The sequence below is a fragment of the Onychostruthus taczanowskii genome, unplaced genomic scaffold (genome assembly GCF_017590055.1).
Source record: "Onychostruthus taczanowskii isolate IOZ18803 unplaced genomic scaffold, ASM1759005v1 scaffold89, whole genome shotgun sequence".
Lineage (NCBI taxonomy): Eukaryota > Metazoa > Chordata > Aves > Passeriformes > Passeridae > Onychostruthus > Onychostruthus taczanowskii.
Window position 1 is genome coordinate 2,728,246 of NW_024506882.1, and position 10,007 is coordinate 2,738,252.

The 10,007-nt window shown below is 49.4% G+C and overlaps 1 protein-coding gene across 1 annotated transcript in view; it reads right to left on the reverse strand.

The window, feature by feature from the left end:
- YPEL2 (yippee like 2) overlaps positions 1 to 8,863 on the reverse strand; it is a 32,094-nt gene extending 23,231 nt beyond the window's left edge. Inside the window, exon 1 of the mRNA XM_041425414.1 lies at positions 8,784 to 8,863. The gene's annotated coding sequence lies outside the window, so the exon portion shown is untranslated. The remainder of the gene's footprint in view (positions 1 to 8,783) is intronic.
- Between the last annotated feature and the right edge of the window lie 1,144 nt (positions 8,864 to 10,007).

Below are 10,007 nucleotides of genomic sequence, written 5' to 3' on the forward strand. Positions count from 1 at the left end.
GTCTAAACCTTAGGCTTGATTTGTAATGAAATGGTGCAACCCCCTCTCAGTAAAATAATCACCACTTTCACCACCTCCATCCTGCCATGCCAAACTTTCCCTTCCCCATCAGCTGGAGAAGGCACCCCCAGAGCCCAGTGGAGAGATAAATAAACCCCAACCAGAACAATATCCCAGCAATCCTTTAATTTGCTGCCTGCTGACCCCTCTGTCCAGACCTGCTAAGCATCAATGCTCCAGAACAATGAATAAACCAGGAAATACTACAGCTGCATTTATCTGACACAGCAATGAACACACACAGAGGAATTATCTGCTGCTCACAGCTTTCTGCAAAAGCAGCTGATGAGCATTCATTTATTTGACCTCATAACACATTGAACATCAGCAAAAAACATTTGACCTTTTAAAAGCAGACCAAAAAAAAAAAAAATTCAGGCGAGATGGTATCAGAGGAACTGCAATTCCTGTTCTCAGGGCTGTGCTGAGAAGGCAAACTCCATCTCTCTGCTTCAGGCAGGGCAGAGAATAAAGATTTGTGAGCCAAGATCTCGGTGGGAAGCCTTGTTAAGAAAATGCCTTGAATAAAAACTTCAGATAAGCTCAGCTATAATTTATCAAGACCACTTTGACACAGTCTGACCACATGTGCATTGTCTACCAAGAGCTCTGTCCTCACCAGTGTGGGAGAGGAGGTAAAACCTACAGGAAATGCATTTTGACATTCTACAAGCACAGCCAGCAGCTTATAAGGACCAATTTCAACCTTAAATATAATTTTGAAATGTATTCAGTGGCTCCCAGCAATGCAAAACCCAACCCCGTGGATTTTTCATGTCCTAATGACAACTACATTTGAATTAAGAGACAATTACCAGCTAACAGTGCATTTGTTCTGCTGCAGAACAAAGGCACGAGGATGAATTTGGGCTGTGCCTCTGGTTTTCAGAATGATGAGCTCATGTTCATCAGCATCACAGGCAGTGGGCAGCAGTGGAATCATTCCACTCACTTTAAAAAAGAACAAAAGAAGGTTTGTTCACTTTATCATCATGCCCAGCACTGTCAGAGAGATGAGTATCTGTCACCAGCAACATTATCCATTATTGTTCTTTTCTCATTCAAGAGAAATTTATCTCTGGGATGCACTCACTCAATTCAACGGGAGAGAAATTTGTGCCCATTAATTAATGCCCAACAAGTCAGAAAGCTGGTTTAGACAAAAGGAAAGGATTCTAAAGGAAGAACTTGCAACATCATTTATTGTGTGTTATCAGTGAGAGAATCAGCTGAATGTTTTGCTTGCCTGACTGGGTGTGTTGGGATGTCCTGCTTCACCCTGCTGAGCTCTGAGCACACATCAGCTTCCTGATGGAAAAACCACCACACACATTTTGCCATTTGGGCAACTTTTTGGTTCAGAATCCACCCTTCACCTGTGGGTGTCCAACACCCACTTCCCACACGAAGCTGTCAGCAGTTCAGGAAACACAAAAAAGGGGAGGAATTCTGTGCCAAGCACTTGCCAGACAAGGCCACTGCGTGTACAAGTCCATATGCCAGGGAACAAAACCATCACACACAAGCCTTATTTTGAATAAAATCCATTTGCAATGCAGCTCAGATGCAAATGTTCATTGTGGCAGGACAAACAACAGGTTTGTTGGGTCTGAAAGTTTTGGTTTTTTTTTAAAGGATTATTCAATTTTAAGATAAACTTCAGCCTGTGAAATACTTATTAGAATATAGCAAATGCTACAGAAAGCTGCTTGTAGCAGCTCTGAAATAATCCAGATATTTGGAAACCCAACCTTTCTCCTTTGGTGGGTCTCTTTCATTAACATAGAAAGAGTCTGAGATGTGCTGATTGCCAGTGCAAGGAAAGCACAAGAGGAATTGGGTTTGGAGAGTTTTGTGTCTAAGCTGGGTTGCCCCAGGCTCTGAGCAGAATTCTAAGAAAATTCTCAAGGTAAATACAGGCACTTAGCAGGGTTTTCTTGACAAAAACTGCCTTAAAATTCCTTAATGCAGCTTGAAGGAGGAAGGCTGGTCTCCGACTGGAGCTGGGGTTTGGTGCCCTGTTCTGCTTCCCTATGGAACAGGAGTTATCAGAGCCAGGTGCTGGACACTCAGAGACAGCTGGCACTGCTAAAGGAGCATTTTATACTCTGATGGTGACAAAATATCCTGGTTTGGGGCAGTTCTGGAGATCCACAGCTCTGGGAAAGATGAAGCAGACCGGCTGAAGGTGGGAGGGTGGGATGTACCTTGTGGAAGGTCTGGGAGGAAGGATGAGCATCCTGAATTTAACCAGGGAACAACACAAGGGGAAGCCAAGAAAGGAGCTGAAATAGCAGATGGGTGAACACAATGTGCTTCACTCCTTCAGCATCAAGTTTCTGAAATGCACCAGTTTCAAACCCTGCCTAAGGTGACACTGCAAAGAGCTCAGCACTGATTCCTGAGTGTCCTTCTCTAACACCTCAGCTCATCCTCCAAACCCCGCAAGCAGGAAAAGAACATGAGAAAACGTGGAAAACAGCCAGCAGGAACACTCTGCACTGACTTTTATCAGCTGCATGGACACAATTACAACACGAATAATAATATTTAACCCCTTTTCCTCCTCTGGGTGTCTCCTAGCAAGTGAGATCTCTTCATCACCGTGAGGAAGCACTTCATGGTTTTGGGGAAAGGGGGATGGAGGGATGGATGAAGGTGATGCTGATGGCAAACAGCATTCCAGACACCTGCCAGGAAACCACTAGAGGGCATCAGGAAGAGCTGCAGCAGGAGGCAATCCCAGCCTGGCCACAGGGAATCCGGGATGGGCAGGGTGCCAGCCCTGCTGCACCTGCCGTGCTCCACATTCCACAGCCAGCCCGGCAGGAAAAACCCCAGCACCAACCCGGCACGACTGCCAGGCTGCTTCTATTAATCACCTTTTAAAGGCTGGGGTTTGGTGGCTTTATTCCCTCTCTAAGATCATCACTCCGTGGCTATCACAACTCTTCTTGTCAAAAAATAGATAGAGCATCCCACAGCAAACCCTCCTGGGTGTCTCTGATGGACAGGCTTCCTCTAAAGGTCACCTGGAAAGTACAGGGAAATCAGCTGAAACTTAAAAGGAACAAAGAGCAAATTTTAACACTCACTTCAGGTTAGAATTTTGTTTAAGTCTGTGTAGCTTTGTCACTGTAACCCAGTAAAAAGCCATTAAGCATATTAATATTAAATATTTTTAAATGGTTCTTTACATAGCTGATTTAGGTTCTGTCAATCTGGAGATGAAATCAAATGAAAAAGTTTCACTTATTTTAATAACCCACACCAGTGCATTTTCAGGTTCTCAAATGCAAGAAGCAAGTCCAAAAGGCTCCTGCATTCCAAGCAGGAATCCTTGTGTGAATTACAGCACTCAGCCAACTGGAAAGGGAAAGAACAGGTTAAAATAACTCTGTGAAGATCATGCAGAGGTGCTCCTTTCTGGCTCCTGACTACAGAGAGCAGGGGACAATGAGAATTTTTTGAGTTTCTTTACAGACTAAGGCTGGGCTTGGACCACTCAGTGTCAGAACTGCTCACTCATCTCTCCCCACAACCCAAAGCACCATCAGACAGCACTGGGAAGGCAGAGAAAGGAAACAATTCTGGGTATTTTAATCAAAGCCTTTCCTTTACAATTTCATCTCAAAAAGGCACAGCACAAGCTAGGACAGACATCACCTGGCTGAGGGGTTTATTACAGAAGGTTCCTTTAAACCTTTTTTTATTTAAAGGTATTATTGAAAGATTATAATTTATTACTTTTCCCAGGCCTGTCTCTGAAAGCACAGGAGCAGGGAGTGCAAGATTCAGCCTCTCCAAGCAATGACTGACACCTCTGGCTGAATTCTCTTCCCACTCTCCCCAGTTGCCTGGCAGCGATATCTTTGCAATGCAGAAGAGCCTGTGCTGCTGATAAGGAGCAGCAGGGTGAGATTACAGCTGTGAGCTGCCCACCTCCAGGTCCTTCCAGCCAAATCCAGGGCCCAGCTCCAGCAGAGGCCACTCCAGAGGTACCAAACACAGCAGGAGAAGTCGCCTGGAGAAGCAGAGATTCCGAACCAGGCGGCGCTTCCGTCTGCTCCCACCAGCAAATCCCACTCGTGCCACAAATAAAAGCTGCAAGCTGGGCTAATTTAACACACAAGTGACTCCATTTCCTCCCCTACATTTTGCAAAGCCCCAGCAGCCCCAGGAAGGGGTGAGAGTGCTGCAGCTGAATCAGCTGAGCTGCAGCTCCTCCGTTTCAGAGCCACCCTCGTGCTGGACAAAGCCACGCTCAAGGTGAAGGTCACACTTGGAGCCCCAGACAAGGACTCTGCCAGATTCACACAGACACAGCATTCTACAAAATGAAACAAGACCCCTGCCTTTCTATTCCAGCACCAACCTGAACTAAAGGCAGAGAGGAAAAGCTTTTCCCATCCAACTGATCCTTTACTGACAAAATGGAAACGCTTTTCATCATCCCCACTTCTCAGCTTGATTTGCTTTAATTGCAAAACAGTCTGGCTGTCCAAATAAATCTCCTATCACTGCATTTTCTGTGGTGTTCCTCAGATCACTTTATTATCTCCCTCTCTGGCAAATGTAGGTATGACCAGGATTCAATTACCTGGGTCTGCTGGATGGATCATCCATTTCTCCCTGATAAAGCCAGGGAACACAGTGAGAACATTTATCTACTGCAAGGATCACTCCAATATCCTCAAAGACATTAAAGGAGGGACTGCTAGAGCTGCCTGTCATGACTCACTACTACAAGCTCTCCCTGCCAAATTCCCAAGTTTTCACCTGCTCAAAAGCCCCACCTGCTCAGAGGGCTCTTCCCAGGAACATCTTTAACCCTTGCTCTGCCCAGCAGCTTATCTGTCACAGGACAGGCAGCAACTTTATTTCCTGCCCTGCTACATCTGATTCTGTTCTGAGTAAAGCTGAGGATAAGATGGTGAATTCTGACCCATCTCTGCCAGAACCACTTTTAATGCAACAGTTCCTGCATTAACCAGGGACAAGCTCTGTGGCACTTCAGCCACAACCTTTCTCACTCCCCTCCAGCAGCCCTGTGTGTCAAGGGGACAAAGTCAGGTGAAGATTTCGAGCTTGGATCTTCACATGACAGATACTTTATAACTGAATCTAGTTTAAGAAGGTCAAGTCAGCTGTTACCTTGCCAGGTTTTGTCATTAGTTCCTCCTGGATATCCTCTCAGCCTGCCAAGGCAGGTGAACTGACTCACCTCGCACAGCTCTGTGACAGAACTGACGCATGCTTGAGCTGGGAGTTCCTGAGACTCTCCTGAAGATTTCTTATTTCCCCACAGTTAATAATTAACCCCATCTTTTATTTTTGTTTGTGATGCCGTTTTTAGTAACATCTTGCTCCAGCCATATTTCATCAGTGAAACCTCAGAGGTTTCTTCTGGAGCTCCACGGCTGGGCAATGCCCAGGTCACACCACGCTACGTTTGTCCTCGTGGTGCCAGTGTGAAACAGGAGAAGTGACACCACTCTGCCTCCCCCCTCAGCACATCAAAAACTTCCCTGAAGGGCAAATTCAAAGCATCCTCAGCTCTGGGAACTTTTAGCAGCCTTTGCTCGGGAGTTTTGTTTTGTACAAGTCACGACAGCAGTGAAGAAGAAAGGGGTCTAAAAGTGATGCATTTTTGTGAGTTAGCAAAACATCTCACATTTTAACATTCTCCACCTGAGCAGGTGTAAAAAACCAATCTCTAGATGGACCTGTTGGTGAGGAGACCGGAAGGCAGCTCCACCAGGCTGCATTCCCATAACTCCCAGTGACTCACAGAGCCTGGCACTATCATTTGTTAAAGCAAGAGTGAAGCAGGGATAATAGCTATTTACTAAAAACAGAGGAGCGTGATTAGCTTTAATTAGCATTGTCAAGTGACTTGAGATTGTCAGGTACAAGATGTGGGAGAACTAAGTCTCATTAATTATGTGATTTCCTGCAGCCTTAAGTGGCTTGGCCAGTCCAGTGACGCTTCCGGAGACGGGAGCTGCTCCCGATGGCCAACACATCCCACATCAGAGGGTGGAAAAGCTCCCAGGCAGGCTGGAAGATGTGGCTGTCCAGTAAAAGGTGGCAGAGAAGGAGAAGAATCAAGAATACTCAGTTTATGTGCTGCAGGACAGCCACAGAGCCTGACAAATGGGGATAAAAAGGCAAAATGACATGGCAGAAAGCAGACTTGGAGATAATCCACTGCCAAAATCCAGGGAGATGAGGAGCAGGGACCAGTGGGGGCTACAGGGAACAGGATTCAGGCCCAGGGCACAGCATTCCCAAAAAACTGTATTTTTATTCTCCCCAAAAAGACAACTGCAAGAAATCCACATTCTCAACCAGCATCACACAGCCAACAGACACTGATTTACCAGCTGAAGATCTGTACTAAAGAAATGAAAAACCTTGGGGTCAGAACAGTCCCTCTCTTCCATGGATTCCCCTAAGCTTCTGGAAGGAGAAGGAAACCTGTCCTCAGCCATTAGTGACTGTGATTGGACCTGAAAGACAAGACCTGCAAACAAACAGGCACAGAGAAGAGGGAACATCCTGAAGGAGCAACCCACAGGTCTCTATCAAGGAGTGGAAAAAGACAGCTGTGTATCCTGGTTTCCAAGCAATAAACACACTCTGCTGCATCTTGGACATCCTGATCAGCTTCAGAAGAGCCCAGGGAACTGAACTCTCAATTTCCTCATTCCTGACTCCACTCTGTGATCCCTGTGCTCCAGCACCCCATAGCTGACCTCTAATGAAGACTCTGCTTAAGCTCCAGCAAACAAAGCTCTGCCAGTTAATGAGCAAAGCCCAACGAAGGCCTGGCTTTATTGGTGTCTCTTCTTCCACAAACACAGGCAAAGGCAAGGCCATGATGCAAGAACAAGAAATAAATGGTTTTTTACTCCTCTGCAATCCCTGCAATGCTTTTGTAGTACCACAGCAGATGAAGGAGGTCCCAGCTTTCTGAACTGCCAGCCAGGACCTACACCAGAGTGACCAGTTCCTTAATTAAATTCTGTCTCAGCAACAGGTTTCAATCCATGAGTCAAGGAGCCTTTGAGGGAATGTGGATTTACAGGTAGGGATGCTGTCTTCTTCAACACAACCCTGACTCAACTGCACACACCAAGCAGCAAGGAAAGGAAATAATTTATTCAGAATCTATGGATCCAGAGGACACGAGGGAGCTCAAGGACTGTTTTGCCAGTTATTCCAATCCTGGCACTGGGAAAGAGACACCTGCAAAGAAAGCTAAAACAATAAATAAATAAGAGAAGCACTTGACACCTCCATCAGATGAAAACAATGTCTCTGCCCTCCCTACAGCATTCCCAACCTCAGTTTCAAAGCCCAGCCCTCACTTTTACACAGCCTTTCAGCAGGAAAGAAGAACATCTCAACTCCCTGTTCCAGCACTGCTGTTACACAGCAAACAACAATGTTTACAAGGAACCAGAGGCGTGGATCCAACGCGATGAGATCTTGAACAAAATCAGTGGGAGTGCTCTGCGAGGATGAAGTCACAGAACACATCCTTTCCAGGCGGAATCCTCTCACAAGGATTACAAGGCAAGCTCCCTCGGTATCTGCTTGTTTACAACCCTCTCACTCGGCACAGGCCTCCCTGCACTGCCCAGCTTTAAGGAACGCATTAGGAAAAATCCTTATCTGGAGCAGGGAGCAGGCGCCGGGGAAGGCAGGGCAGGGAGGCAGGTGCTGGGCTCCGTCCCGCCCTCGCCCAGCTGCACGGGAGGAACACGGCTCTGACAGGCCTCGCTCTTGTTTTCTAAGGCAGAAAAAGGTGAGGACAGAGCCGCTCCGGTAAATTGTAGGCTCAGGCTGCGAGGATTCCGCTTCTTTTCTTCCCTGACCCGTTCACATCACGTTTTAAACGGGAGCATTTCAAATCAGCCTGACTTCAAAAATCAGCATTAAAACCTCAAGCTATAGACCCAGGGCTACTTCTGTCACCTCCAACTTCTCTGGCTTTTCTGCATCAAACCCACAAGTCTCCATGGAGATGCAGAACCCCGTTACCATTTCACCCTCGGCGGAGCTCTGCAGAAGAGGAAGCTGCTGCACCCTTATCAGAGGCGACAGCAACAACACCAAACAGCGGAGCCACCCCGGCTCCGTGTGCCAGAACTGCCCCGGGAGGGGCATCCCCAGGCTGCCCCGCAATCCCTGCGCCCCGCCGGGCACGATGGCAGCGCTCCAGCACAGCCAAGCCGGGCACGGCCCGGGGGCTCCAGGGACTCTGCCCGAGCCCCCCGCGGGCTCTGCCTTTGTGGAGCGTTCACCGCCAGACGGGTGGCGAGGCAGGACCACCTTTGCTCCTCTTCCTCGCCCGGTGTTTGCTCGCCGCTCCCCGGTACCGAACCCCTCCCGGCCGGACCTGTTGCCCCCCGCCTCCATCCCCTCGCCCGGCCGCGCACACAAAGGCCGCCGCTCGCCCAGCCCGGCTCTCCCACCGCCAGCACCGGCGGCTCCCTCATCTCCTCCACCGGCCCTGATGGAGCCCCCCGGGGATGCTCCCCGGGATCCGGGGCGGGTGGAGGGAGGGACACGGGGACACACGGGCACGGACGCGGCTGTGGCGCAGCTGCGCGCGGCCGCCCAGCCGCGGCCCCGCCGCGCGCGGGCCGGGACGCTTCTCCTCGGCGGCCGCTCGCCCCTCACGCCCTCACGCTCTCCGTGCCGCCCTCACTCACCGCGGCCGCACCGAGCGCGTCCCGGCGCGGACCGAGCGCGGCGGCCGCCGACGCGCACAGAGCCCGCAGCGCCTCCCCCGCCCGCCGCCTGCTCCCTCCCCTTATACCCTGCCCGCGCTGAGAGACATCGCCTCTAACCAATCAGCGCCCGCCGGCACATAGCAACACGCCGCGGATTGGCCGCCGCCGGCCGCAGCCCATTTTTGCCGAGCCATTCAGAGCGCGGCGCTCCCGCCCCTCCCGCGCGCACCGGCGGGCCCGCACGCAGCGGCTGCGGCGGCCGCGGCCAATGGGAGCGCGGCTCGCGCGGCCGCACAACAAACACGGCGCGGGCTCTTAAAGGGGCCGCGGCCGCCGCGGGGATGCGCGCAGGATGCGCGGGGGATGCGCGGCCCCGGGGGTCCCGGGTTTCGGGGTCACGGCGCAGGAAAAGGGGGCGGCTGCGGTCACTGGCCCGTGGTGGTGCGGTGTTTGCGTCTTTCCCCGCGCAGGTAATTAGCGCGCGTTAATGAACGGCGGTAATTAGCGGTGTCTGGAGCGCGGCGCGGGCGCTGGGGTTGGCTCCGGGAGTGGGGGAGCAGCGGCAGAGCAGAGACACAAAATTCGCCAATTTCACCCCAAAATCTCCAGTACTAACCCCAAAATCCACCAATTTAACCCCAAAATCCACCAACTTAACCCCAAAACCCACCAGTATTAACCCCAAAATTCATCATTATTAACCCCAAAATCTATCAGTGCTAATCCCAAAATTCACCAATATTAACCCCAAAATCACCAGTACTAACCCCAAAATTCATCATTATTAACCTCAAAATCCACCAGTACTAATTCCAAAATCCACCAATATTAACCCCAAAGTCCAGCAGTACTAATCTTAAAATTCATCAATATTAACCCCAAAATTCATTAATAATAATCCCCAGATCCACCAATATCAACTCAAAATGTGCCAATATTAACACCCAAATCCACCAGTGCTAACCCCAACATTCACAAATATTAACCCCAAACCCCACCAGTACTAACCCCAAAATTCACTAAACATTCACAAATATTAACCCCAAAATCCACCAATATTAACCCCAAACCCCACCAGTACTAACCCCAAAATTCACTCATGTTAATCCCCAAAATCCACCAATAGTGATCTTAAAATTCACCAATATTAACCCCCCAAAATCACCAATATTAACCCCCAAAAGCAACCCAGCCTCTCCACCA